Below are 12,851 nucleotides of genomic sequence, written 5' to 3'. Positions count from 1 at the left end.
TGATCTTTTTTGGAGGGTGGGGTGGTAATGGGGATTGAACCCAGGGTCTTTACACTGAGCTACATTTCCAGCCCTTTTTATTTTGAGGTAAGGTCTGGCCAAATTGCTCAGGCTGGGCTCCAACTTGCCACCCTCCTGCCTCAGCCTCCCAGTGCCAGGATTACAGGTGCACAGCACCACCCCCAGCTGAATTTAATCCGCCTGGATAGGGTAGGTGATACCCCTGTGGGGTCCCTGAGGAAGTGGGGATGGAGGAAGGATTGTAGGGCCACTCACTAATGCACACCCCACGCTTTCCTTCCCTGCACACAGGCGTGACTTTCCAGAAAGTTCCCCACCAGCCTGGCCTGCCTTTGCTCCTCCCCCACTGTCCCTAACCTGAAGGTATCGGGGCTGATGATGACATTTACCCCAGGGAGGCAGGTGAGGGGTTCACAGTCATTCTGAAACCTGGTGGCCTGCAGAATAGATTGTCCTTCCCGGAAGCCACAGCCTTGTTTTGCAACACAGGCGTTTCTAGGCTGGGTTTCCAAGACCGGCAGTCACCGTCACCCTTTCTGTGACTCAGACTTTATTGTCTAAGTGGCTCTTGGGGCTGTGGAGAAGGGGTGCACTCCAGCACCCTGCACCCCCAGAGGGCCTGGGTGGGGTGAGCCCAGATGCGGCTCCTAAGGGTGATACCCTGGAAGGCCGTTCTTGGGGCAGCTGTTCCAACATCACAGGAACCCTCCCATCTTGCCAGGGAGCCGAGGGCTGAGAATTCATGGAGATCCGGTTTCCAGCCCGGATTCTTGCCCTGGGCCTACTTGTGACTCTGGGCAAGTTCCTAACCTTCTCCAAGCCCTCGCTCTGCTCTCCCTGAGGTCACCTGTGTTTTCTGTCATCATGCAGCAGGTTAACACCTTCCCGAGGGGGTGCTGTGGATTCAGGCACAAAGTCAGAGGGTCGAGGCCTCGGGTTTACACTGAGCAGATGGGTGGTCTTGTATGCCAGCACTGCTTTTCTTCCCAATTGCTTTTAAGTCCACATTTGCAGTGCGCAGGATGGCCTTTGTTGTGGGAGTCGTTCCACATGCAGAACACTTCTTAATTCTTTTTCATCCCCTTCCGCTCCTTCCCTTCTCTCCATTTCTTGGCTCCCTTTCCTTTTGCCAAAGATCTGTCTCCCTGACTCCTATGCGCTGTGTTTTATTTTGCTGTTTTTATCTTGCATCTCTCATAGAAGAGAAAGCACGCAGCACTGAGGCTCGTGTGCACCTCTCACCCTTCACACGCAGATGTGTCCTTGGAGATGCGGGGGTGGCCGCTGTGTCTGTGGGTCTAACAGTTTCTCTGCGGTGGTTCTGCTGGCCCCGGGCACCCATACTTAGTGGGGAGGGTGAGAACTCTCTGCTACTGACTTGGGAAGATCAAATAATCGCACTGTCCCGCCAGACTGTCGCTCCCTGGGGAGAAATGAGGCCCTTTGTGGAGTCAGTAACCCCCACCACGGAGCCCACGGCCATGTGCTGGGAGAGCAGAGCTCCAGCCTTGCAGGGGTGGGCTTTGGGGTGCTGGGCGGGGAGACCCCGTGTAGAGGTTGCCTCCCGTCTGATGTGACAGTTTCTGCTGCGGCTATGGCTTTCGTCACACTTCCTGCTTTTGTCCAGTCACTGCTCGCCCTCTGTGGGAGGCCACAGCCCGGGTGCTTCAATTCTTTGAGGGCTGACACCACTCAGGCAGGCAGTGCGGTGGTCTTTGCCTTGGTGTGTGAATGTCAAGGTGAAATGACATGCAGGGAGTTTGCTTTTGGTCAGTTATTACAGCACTGCTAGAGAAGCCGTGCTCCGCAACACATCCTGGCATTGGATTTCTAGATTTCAGCAGAAACTAGAACCCAGGTGACAAGTGCACCATGGTGATGTCCTCACACAGCAGGAACTCAAGTTCATTAGCACTGAACAGGTCAGCTCCTCTCTGTTACACACACACACACACCCCTTATTGTCTTCCAAAATTTTGGGGGTTTTTGGGTCTTTTTGAGACAGGGTCTCACTATGTAGCACAGGCTGGCCCTGAACTCATGGCGATCCTCCTGCCTCAGCTTCCTGAGTGCTGGGATTACAGATGTGCACCACTACACCTAGCTAGAATTTTTAACGATTCCTTCTTCATAATACTGCAAAAACTTTCCAGGTTTTTGATTAAACAGTTCTCAAAGGGCTCCGGATGTCCTCACTTGTGCCAAAGCCAAGTGCACCTCTGTCCTGGAATTCCTTTTGACTGCATTTCCAATCTGGCTGATTTTTTTTTTCATTCATGTGTCTTGCTCTTTTTTGAGAAGTGCATCATCAAGTAATTTTGTTATCAGAAAGAAATGAATGCAAGTTGGCTGAGTTCTTGCCTTTCTCAATAACCTTTCCCCCGGGGAGCCCTGGCCTGTGGACGGGCCCTGGAGGCCTAGGCTTCACTTTCAGCAGACCCCAGGGACTCCGGTCATTACCCCATACTGTAAGCCCTGGGATGAAGGCTGTCGCTTCCGGCCCCCAGGAGTGGGATAGGCAGGGCAGGGTTGGGGTTCCCACAGCAGTGTGGTGCCGTTCGGCAACCGCTTCCCCTTGTGGGCATCCTGGTCTTCGTACTTGCTGATTTTGGGAGGGTCAGGAGAGACCACATCCGCCCTGAGCAGTGGCTCCCAGTCTAAAGCAGTTCCCAGAGTGCTGTGCGCCTCGGCCTCTGTCATTCAGGGTTTCCACTTCCAGCCGGGACAGAATCGTCTTCCTCCCTGTGGACAGACTGTCAGGAATCTTTTCTTCTTTGTGAATCTTTATTATTATTATTATTTTTTTTTTAATTTTAATTTTTTTTTTTGTACCAGGGATCAAACTCAGAACCTTATGCTTGCGAGGAAGGCGGCGGAACCCCTGAGCTAAATCCTCGGCCCTCTACGTGAGTCTTTAATGTTATTTCAAGTTTTCTACGGAGAGGGGTGGCACACATGGCAACTGTCATCTTAGCCCACAAGTCAGCAATTAGTAAATGTTTTCTTTCAAATGAAGATGATTCTCTTGGTTACCAAGTCGTATTCCTCATGGATAATCAGAAAAATAACTAAATCACCCAAATATCCCGTAACGTTCCATGTTTGTGAGTAGAACTAATATTCTATGAACATATTAATATTGTCCATTACACATTACTACATTATAACAGACTGGGAACGACATCTTCTGGTTGGTACTACGTAACGTTACGTCAGATGACAGAATTATATAATACATAATATAAAGTAATACTTCCATCGCACCTGCTCATTACCCCTACTTTCATTCAAATATAACCGTTCTCTTCCCATGTCAAAATCTGCCCAATTATTTTTAGGTGCTTCCAAGGGAAGATTCAGAGTGAATTATAACTCAGAAAAATAGAGTTAGAATGCAAAGTTGTTTCTTGATGTATTATTTATATAGGTGAAAAACTAGAGATATATCTAGCCGCAAGGAACTAAGAAATAATAACATAATGGACAGACAGAATTTAAAAGTGATATTTATGGCTGTTTTTAATGGTAGGGGGTGAAAATGATGTCTGGTGGAATATTTAGGGACAAAAAAGGATGTACAATTGCATACACCCACGATTTAGATGATTAAAAATATGTATTAGATTCACTGGTGTCTTAGCAGGCTAGAACGCGCCATGCTTTCCTTTATACTTGTGCCTTGTTTTTTGTTTGTTTGTTTGTCTTGGTACCGGGGATCGAACTCAGGACCTTGTGCTTGCGAGGCAGGCGCGGTGCCACTGAGCTGAACCCCGGCCCCGCTTCGCTCTTGCTGAGCTGGCGGGGAGGAGTCTCACCCATCCGTTTCCGCTCAGCATCGTCCGCTCAGCTTCCGTTTCTGCCCTCCCGCCCCTCCCCACGCACTCCTATCCGTACTGTTTCAGGGTTGGGGGGAAGCCACTCGGAGGTACCCGGAATTCTCTGGTTCTGCTTTTGGTAGCGCGTTACCAAGTGCTGTGTGGTGTGACATTTGTTCCTTCCTCAATGCAAGAACTTCTGGGAGGTTTTTTTTTTGCCTCTTTTCTTAAAAACAAAAACCATCAACTTCTGTGTCTCTTAGATTTGAAGGAGAGAGACTTTCAGACCTGCTTCGTCTTTCCTTGCCACATCTCGTAGTTAGTATTTAAAAGCACAGATGCCTCCTGTTTACTTCCCACTTTTAGTGAAAGAGAGAAAAAAAATCCTGCTCTACTGGCTTAATTTTGTTTTGCCCTTTGTTTCTAATGGCCGTTCATGCGAAGGGTACTTACCGGGTCTCCCCCACTGTGACAGTGAGGCAAACCAGACAGCCAGCCGGGCGGAGGTCACAAGAACCCGTGCTAACAGGTGGCGCGAGACATTTCCTCGGCGAGGACACGTGCAGGACGCCGGGCGGAGCACTGTACGGGGACCAATCAGAAAGCATTTTCTCAGGCTTTCATTTGAATCGGGACCAATCAGAAGATGCTACTCCCGGTCAGTTGTGGTCCCCCCAAACCTTATGCGTTCAGAGGTGGCTGAATCTGAAGTGTGTGATGCTGGGGTTGAGGGCGTGTGGTTACTAAGCCACTGCACGGTGGCTTGGCACCACCCTGATCCCTGCAGCCTGGATGGGATGAAGGGGGCGAAAGATACCGTGATGATCTCTTCCTTGCCTTGCGTGCGCCACGTTGTTTCTCCTCCGCTGTGCCTGTTCGCCATCCCTGCCTTGGAGCCTGCTCATTATGGACTGCACCTCTAGGAACGGCGAGCCAACTAAACCCCTTTCCCTCTAGCTTTGGGGGTGGGGTATTTTCTCTCCACCCCGAGAGAGAAAAGTACCTAACACACAGCCCTTCGTTTCCTCATGGGCACCCAGGACCGATCCAAAGACACTGTTTCTGATCCCTCATTTACAGCCAGTGAGAGGCCAAGCGAGGCTTTGATAGAGCCATCGTCCCAGGGCTGTATTTGCAAGAGGTGGGGGTCAAGCCACGTGTTTGGGGTACAAAGGATCCCTTTCCCTTTATCCTGGGGGCCCTGAGAGCCTTTTCACTGGCCATCTCTCTCCCTGTAGAGGGTACATCTTTCCTGCCTTCAATAAAACTACACCCTTGCTGCCTCTTTTGGGGGGTCTTGTCCAGTTCCTTGTGCAGGACACCAAGGACCTAGAAAGAAGCTCCCAGGCCCCCATCCGGTAACGATAGGCCCTGGAGAGCCAGCTTTTCCTTAGCGCAGAGCTGGCTTGGGCTGAAGTGACACAGTCCCTTTTCAGTCCCAGACAGGAAGCGATGAAAGTCCCCATCTGTAAAATAGGTGGGTTACCTTGGTACTCCATGGGCTCCTTTCAGGTTCCAAAAACTCCAGGAGTCCTTTACAGGGTGGGAGAGGAAGAGAGCAGGTATGGAGCAGGAGACGGTGAGCCAGGGAGTTTGAGTACTGTCATTTTTTTGTAAAGGTTTCATCAGTAATGGAAATAACAATAACAAAGACCGTTGACAAGAGCCATTTACGTTCCTACCCGTGGACTAGCTGGCACCACGGAAGCAGCGGGCCTATAATATGGACAGAGCTCAGACCGGAAGTGTGGCCAGGAGATTTTCCTGTAAACAGAGCCTCCTGTTAGAGAAGGTGAGTTCTGGTCAGCTGTGCTGTGTAACAAACCACCCCAAACAGGCCTATGGCAGTCCCAATCTGGGGGGACCAGGCTGGGCCTTGGTGTGGTGGGAAGACGGGGGCTGGGTTGGGATTGTCTTGGGGGAGCTGTCGCTCCCGAGTCCGGAACCTGGGCTGGGTGGACTCAGGCAGCTGGGGGACTTAGTCGCTCCTTACCCCTATCGTGCCCTTCCTTCCTCTCCTCCCCGACTCCCTTTTCCTCCTTTCCCCTCCCCCTGTGGGCTCACATTGCACAGGGGAGGAGCAGCTTCCCTGCCCCTGAGAGCACCAATTCTAGGGCTAAGATGGGCTGTGTTCAGGACTCCGTGACTGGGGTTACGGGCTGAAGGCCAGTGTGAAGCTAACAGAGGAGTAGTTTTCCAACTTCTCCCATCTAGGCCATCAGGAGAGATTTGCTTTTTACTTTTTGGGGTCTGAGTTTGTTTCTTCTCAAAACATTACAGATATTTAGCAGATAGCTGGGACAGTGGTGCATGCCTGTCATTCCAGTACTCTGGGGGGCTGAGGCAGGAAGATGCCCAGTCTGAGCCCAGAGTGGGCAAGGTCGTGGAGCTGCACTTTCCCACCTGGTTCCCGAGTGGGCAGGACGGCCTCATGTCCTGCACGGTGGAACCCTGGCTTCCTCCTCCTGCTGGCTCCTGCCTGACGTTGGCCCTGGAGGGACCCTGAAGGCCTCTTCGTGCGCAGTGAGCTCCCCTCTTCCTGTGCCGCGGGGGTGTCCTTGTGTGGTGGCCCGACTTTGGGCTGAGGTGCTGGCGAGACGGTGCACGCCCAGCTACTCTGTCCCGGGTCCACCTGCCCCACGGGAGGCTTGCAGCCTAGCGCCTGCTGCAGACCCACCTCGCGACGTCCTTCCTTCCCTCACAACGCTCCTTCGTCCCCTTTCCTCTGCCTGAGGAGAAAGAGCGCACCTGCCTTCCTCAGGTACCTCTGCATCTGCAGATGCTTCTCGTGGGCGATGTCCCCTGCACACTCCCCAGTGACTCCATCCTCTTACCCCTTGTTCTTGCTCCCCCTAATCTGCCAAGGAAGTAGCAGCCCTCTCCGCAGTTCTTTGTTCTCTGATGTCCTTTGGTTCCCAGAAGCGGTTTCTAGGGCAATGAGTGTCTCAGCATCCTGCTGGGGACGAGGGTCAGCAGCCATCTGAATCAGTGATGGGCAATGACCCTCATTAACAAGCAGGGCTGTGCAAGGCACATCAAGGGAAGGGGATTTTTTTCAACCTATCAAACTGGTGTAAAAGTTTTTTTTAAATTAATGTTTCCTGCAGACTTGCTGATTGTTTGGTTTATTTGGCCCAGTATCTGTTTACTTACACTGTATCTTCTGTAGCTTGTCTTCCTGGTCTGTTTTGTAACCCCCCACCCCCCGCCGCCCATTGTTTTGAATGATTTGCATCTGTGGCTTTCGGTTTCATCCCTTCCATGCCCCCTGGATCAGCTTTGGGGGAGTTGGGAGTGTGGGGAGGGATTTTGTTGGCTTGCCTTCCCATTTGTTTATTGTTGTGTTGAGGCCTGTGGGTTGATTTCAGTGGAAAGCTTTGTTTCTACCACGGAGACCTCTTTGGTTAATGTCTACTTTTCGGTGGTGTCCCCTGGGCGGGGCTGACTGTGGGCCTTTGCCTCTGTCCCAGGATCCAGCCACCTCTGCTCACCTGCAATGGAAGGTGCAGTGTACTTGGCCCAGGACCTGGTCCACAGGGATGGGCCACGGTTTTGAATGACCCCAGGCATCTCCATGAAACCAGTTAAGGGCAATAGCTGTGTCACCTTGGCCACGTAATAAAATCAGCATCAATTATACCATCAAATACAAAGTGAATATTGACAAACCCGGGGACCAATAGCCATAGAAAAGACATCTATAATTATAGTACGACACAAGCTAATTGTATTTTAAAGATTCTTAGGGATTTTTTTTTTTTTTTTGGTCGGAGTTGGAAAAAGCATTGTCACCTTGGGTAATGTTTTAGGCCAAGCCTGCAGTTTTCTTAAAAGTATGATTTAAAATTTGCAATTTTCCTGTCTCCATTCCACTTACCTTCAGTTTTTCTGTCCCACCTCCCTTATATGTGCCAGACACTGCTGTAAATATGTTACCTACTTAACATTCACGGCAACCCAGTGAGAGTAGGGCTTTGGGGTAAGAGAGGGTCAGACAGGGTCTGGCTATGCAGTTCAGGCTGGCCTTGAACTCACTATGTAGCCCAGGCTGGCCTTGAAGTCAAAGTGATCATCCTGCCTCAGCCTCCCGAGTGCCGGGATTACAGGTGTGCACCACTACGCCTGGTTCAAGGCAGGGTATTTGCATCCCCATTTTACAGATGAGGAAACTGAGAAGCTCTTTCCTCAGGGTCATCTGGTCAGCCTTCAATCCCAGGCTCTATGACCTGAAGGTCTAGAAACACCAAGGTGGTAGGTGTCCTGGGAAAACAAGGGAAACGTGCATGATACGATTTAAGGGAAGGAACCAGATTCCAAAGCAACACATCCAGCCCTGTCATTACTTTAAAAACAGCACGTAAAAATATATAGAACAAAGAGCAGAAAATGCCCTTCAGAACGGGAGATCAGATTACAGTGTGACTTTAGCTTTCTTCCTCACGCTGTCCAAGCTGGCGGGGGACACTGCAGTGGCCTCTGTGGTTCGTAGAAGCAAACACCTACAGTTTTCTCTTCAGGAAATGACTTTGAGCCACACTGGGCCAGAAGACTCAGGTGTCAAGGAGGGGCTGCTTCCCGGGACCACAAGCAGAGACCCCAGGGACCCCTGGGATGAGAGTGGGCTTGCACTGGCCAGAGCTCTTCTGGTGCTTCCCTGGCCCCCTGCTCCCTGGAGAGCTTCGTGGAAATTGCATCTGGAAACTTCTGGAAAATATCCAGTCCCTGCCCTCCACCCCCCAGGTCCTGAGGAAATCCCCTTGTGTCAGCGGCGAGTCATGCCCAGCTCCCTAGTTGTTTCCCTCCAGAAATCCAAATGCCTGTGAAATTTCCCACAGAACTTGGGAAAGGAGGCCTCACTGTCCCCCATGGGGGGCTAAATTTAAACACTGAGCTTGGACCGTGGAAAAAAGAACTCCCCTTTCCTTTCTTGGCACCCTCCCGCGAGACAAGCCTGGGAGTTGTGAATCCTTCCCCTGTTGCTCTGACCTGTTTGTAAAAGCGGAGTAGACCTCTCTCCAGCTTTACAATCCTGAATGTTCTCAGGGCCTGGGAGCCACCTCTTTGAAATGTAAACCTAACGTGTGATACGGGTGCACTGGGGAAGCTGAGGCAGGAGGACTGCAAGTTCAAGCCCAACTTGGGTGATCTAGTGACTTATCAAGACCGGAGTAAAAAAAAAAAAGAAGTGCTGAGGGTGTGCCTCAGTGTGAAGGCCCTGAGTCCAACCCCCAGTACTGCAAAAAGAAAAAAGTACGTACACAACACAGAAGGTTGAGCCTGTATCTCGGCACAGAAGCATGCTGGGTAAAGCAATGAGCCAGCTAACTAGGGGGCGTCTGGGGACCGGAAGTTGCAGTACAGGGCCTGGTGCCGTCAGACCTTTGGAAAGACCAGTGCTGGCTCCCTTGGGCACTGTGTGTCAGCACCCTGACCACTCAGGGCAATCTCTTTTGTCTCTGTCGCTTCACCGTGGGCCATTGCCATGTACACGTCGTCTGGTAGATGCCCCTCCACCGCGAGACTCTTGTCCTTTTCTATGTATTGTGGAGAGGATTCTGTGTTGGCAGATCTTTCATTCTCCCCATGCACCAACTTTTTACTTTTTTTTTTGGTACCAGGGATCAAACTCAGGACCTTGCACTTTCGAGGCAGGCGGCGGCACCACTGAGCTACATCCCTGGTCCTGATTTTTTACATTTTTGCTGTTGTGGTTGTACCTGGGATCAAACTCGGGACCTTGCACTTGAGAGGCAGGCGGTGGAACCTCTGAACTAAATCCCTGACCCTTAGCTTTTTACATTTCTAACTGACAAGTAACAGCTGTACCTGTAGATGGAATGTATCGAGGTTGTTTCATATAGGCAAACAATGCTCCATGGTCCAACTCATATAGGAGGTGAAATATGAAAATATTATATCTCCCGACCTGTTAGATGTCTGATATGCTGAGTTTGTGTTCTCTAAAATTAAAGAATGAATTCTAGAAACAGCATAAGTTAAAAGTGGGAAACATTTAATGAGAGGACGCTCCTGAGAGGCAGGGGAAGACCCGAATGGCTAGCTGGGGACCCCACTTTACAGGGGAGTTTTATAGAGCAAAACCCATGTGGGCACAGTGTGGGTTAAAGCTGTGATCAACTACGAAGGCTACGAGTGTAGCCCCTTAGGTAGCAGTGATCCAGTGGGAGGCGAGACCATGGAAAGAACAGGGACCCCTCAGGTAGGTGATGCGCTGGGGGTCTTGGTCACCCACTGAAGAGACGGACCCCTTTCCAAGCTTTACTAAACTAGGTATTATCACTTATCTCTTCCTTGGGGAAGTATGTAGACCTGATCTACTTGTTGTTATCTTGAGGCCTAGCCTCTGGCTGATGTGTATCCGGCCGCAATAGTGTGTTTTTACCTTTTTTCCTGACTTTCTGAGGGCTCAGCCCTGTCTGACGGCCTATAATATTTGACCTAATTTAGCTGTCTATAACACAATCAGGGAATCAGCATGTGTGTCAGCTCTAACACTAGCCGGCTTTTTAGCTGGGTATAATAGTACAGACAGTCAGGCAGTTCTCGCACACACTGAGCTCGCACTTCTGAGCACGTCACTTCCTGTCCCCATGTCTCCTTCTGCCTGCTCTTCCTGGAGGAGCCCTTGCTCCCATGAGTAGGGCCGAGTGGCCTCGTGTGGCGGGGTGCTGTTCTCCGTGCTGCTCCTCTGTCCCAGGCCTTCCACACGGTGCTTCCAGGCCCCTCGGTCTGGGGACAGCTGTCCCAGCCCCACAGTTTGCACTGTTTATTACCAGTGAGCACCAGTGTGTCCCTGGAAACGGGGCCTGGACATCTGTGACTGAGGCACCGTCCCGACCAGCCCCTGCCAAGAGCTAGGCTGGCGGGAAGCGAGAGGGTGAGATTCTTTGCACGACACCCCACTTTGGCAGGGTGCCGCTGTGCATGGCTGCGTAGAGAGACCATGGCCCATTGCCGCCATTTGTTTATCCTTCAAAGAGACGACTAAACCCGGGTTCTCTGTTAGAGGCCATCAACAGGGAAAAAACAATTCTACTCCCCCAGCTATTCCTACACTTTCTTACCTTTTCCTAAAGACAACAGCAAAGATCAAATTCTCCTTTATTTGAGCTTTTTTAAAAACAAAACTTCCTCTCAAGGCTCTGGTGACTGGTTTGTTAATTTTTCTGGCGGGAAAGGAGTTAAGATGACAGGATTCGTAACACCATCACACAGGCAATTGTAACGATGTACAATAGGTCTGCTCTGGATCCACAGTTCTGTGGAAAGGGCTCCTCTGCAAATTCAAGAGGAGGGTTTTCCCACCTAACTGGGCCTTATACTGCATCTCTTTGAGAAGAAAGCATTCGTCCGGGCTTAATTCAATTATTGATTTAATAGTTTCTCCATATGGAAAATTCATTATTTTTACACAGATGTTTTTCTTTGTACTCATTAAGAATAGTAATGATATGGTCTTACATAGCATCCTGCAATCTGTATTTTTTGTTTGTTTTGGTTTTCTGAGACAGGATCTCACTATGTAGTTCAGGATGTCCTTGAACTCACCTTGGAGCCCTGGCCGGCCTCCTACTGGAGGCAATCTTCCTGCCTCGGCTTCCCGGGTGCTGGGATTATAGACGTGTGCCACTGCACCTGGACATTTTGTTTGTGTGCCTTGTGCTGCTGAGGATGTGGCCCAGGGGCTCCCCAGCCAGGCAAGTGCCTGATCCCTGAGCTACACCAGACTCAGCGCGCTACTGTTAGACCCTCCACTGCCTCCAACTTTTTTTGGCGGGGGGCATTGGCATGGCACTGAACGTTCTTGTCCAGACTCTCTGGTTGGTTCTTTAGGATCATTGCTAGAAATGAAGTTCCCGGGTCAGAGAGCACAAGTCATTTCGAGATTCAAAGAGCCACGAGAGAAGCTCCTCCCTGGAGGGAGGGCCGACGGCCCACCGCAACTTCTCTCTTCCGGCTTCTGCAGAAGTACGTGAGTAACCCATCCCAGTGATTCACTATGTCCGAGATAGATCACCCGCACATGAGAGCACAAAATGCAGAAAAAGCTGCTTTGGTCCTTTCGATTGCATTTATTTGACTCCATCCAAAGAGGCTATGCTATCCCTGCCCCGGGCGGTGCCCTGACACCCACCCGGACCACAGCCGGGCCGGACCTGGGGGACACAGGGAGGGAGAGCGTGCCCAGCGTCTGCCTTCGCTCCCAGGGCTCCGGGCCCTGGGGAGGGTCGCTCAGGCCACAAGTCAGGGAAGAGAGGCTGCAGACCCAAACGTGGGGATGCAGACAGCTCAGGGCTGGCGGGGCCTGGCTGTGGGTGGGGGAGCCTGCTGCCTGGAGCGGGGTGTCTGGGGTCTCCAGCCAGGGCCAGGGAGGGCTGCGAGAGAGAAGAACCCAGTTCCAGCAAACTAGGGAGAGTCGGCCTGCAGGGGAAAGGTGGGGAGAGGGCGGAGGCACCAGGCAGGAAGGGAAGCGACAAGGCCATGAGAGGGAAGGCACAGTTCACGACAGGTTTCCTTGGGAGCCCAAGGATCTTGTATCCTTCACAAGACCCCAGGGGATCCGTTTCCTCTTCCTGTCCTTCTCCCCCTCCCCTCCCTCTCCTCCTCCTCCCTTTGTTGTTTTCTGGGGGGGGGGTCTTACTGTATAGCAGAGGCTGGGCTTGCACTCACTGTATACCCAGGTTGGCTTCGAATTTGCTGCAATGCTCCTGCCTCAGCCTCCTGGGTGCTGCGATTACAGGTGTGCGTGTTCGGTGTCTGAGTGGCTGCACGCCTGTGTGTTCCCTGCAACAGGACACTGGCTGTGGGCCAGCAGGCTGCAGAGCCGCAGGGCTCCTCCCCAATGGCTGCTGCTGGCCAGCGCCTCTCTGGGCCTCTCTGCTGTCTTTGGAGCTTCTCCCTGTGTCTTGGGGCCATTTGCTAACTGGATTGTTTGTTGTTTGATGTTGGGTCTTGAGCGGTCTTTAAATATTGGAGATAGGAATTTTCTCAGCT

At 51.4% G+C, this 12,851-nt stretch overlaps 1 long non-coding RNA gene across 2 annotated transcripts; it reads left to right on the top strand.

Annotated features, from left to right (window-relative positions):
* The first annotated feature begins 2,892 nt into the window (after positions 1–2,892).
* Positions 2,893–12,439, top strand: LOC104862393. Of its 2 annotated transcripts, XR_780292.1 has the most exons (5): positions 2,893–2,927; positions 4,312–4,494; positions 5,456–5,628; positions 6,117–6,359; positions 11,691–12,439. It is a non-coding gene; the product is annotated as an uncharacterized LOC104862393 (long non-coding RNA). The 2 variants fall into 2 exon arrangements; XR_780293.1 differs by lacking the exon at positions 6,117–6,359.
* The last annotated feature ends 412 nt before the right edge of the window (positions 12,440–12,851 follow it).

The sequence above is a fragment of the Fukomys damarensis genome, unplaced genomic scaffold (assembly GCF_012274545.1).
Source record: "Fukomys damarensis isolate Sample0158 unplaced genomic scaffold, DMR_v1.0_HiC HiC_scaffold_12, whole genome shotgun sequence".
NCBI classification, from domain to species: Eukaryota; Metazoa; Chordata; class Mammalia; order Rodentia; family Bathyergidae; genus Fukomys; species Fukomys damarensis.
Note: the sequence above shows the minus strand (reverse complement) of the source record. Positions and strands in the feature narration are given on the sequence as shown.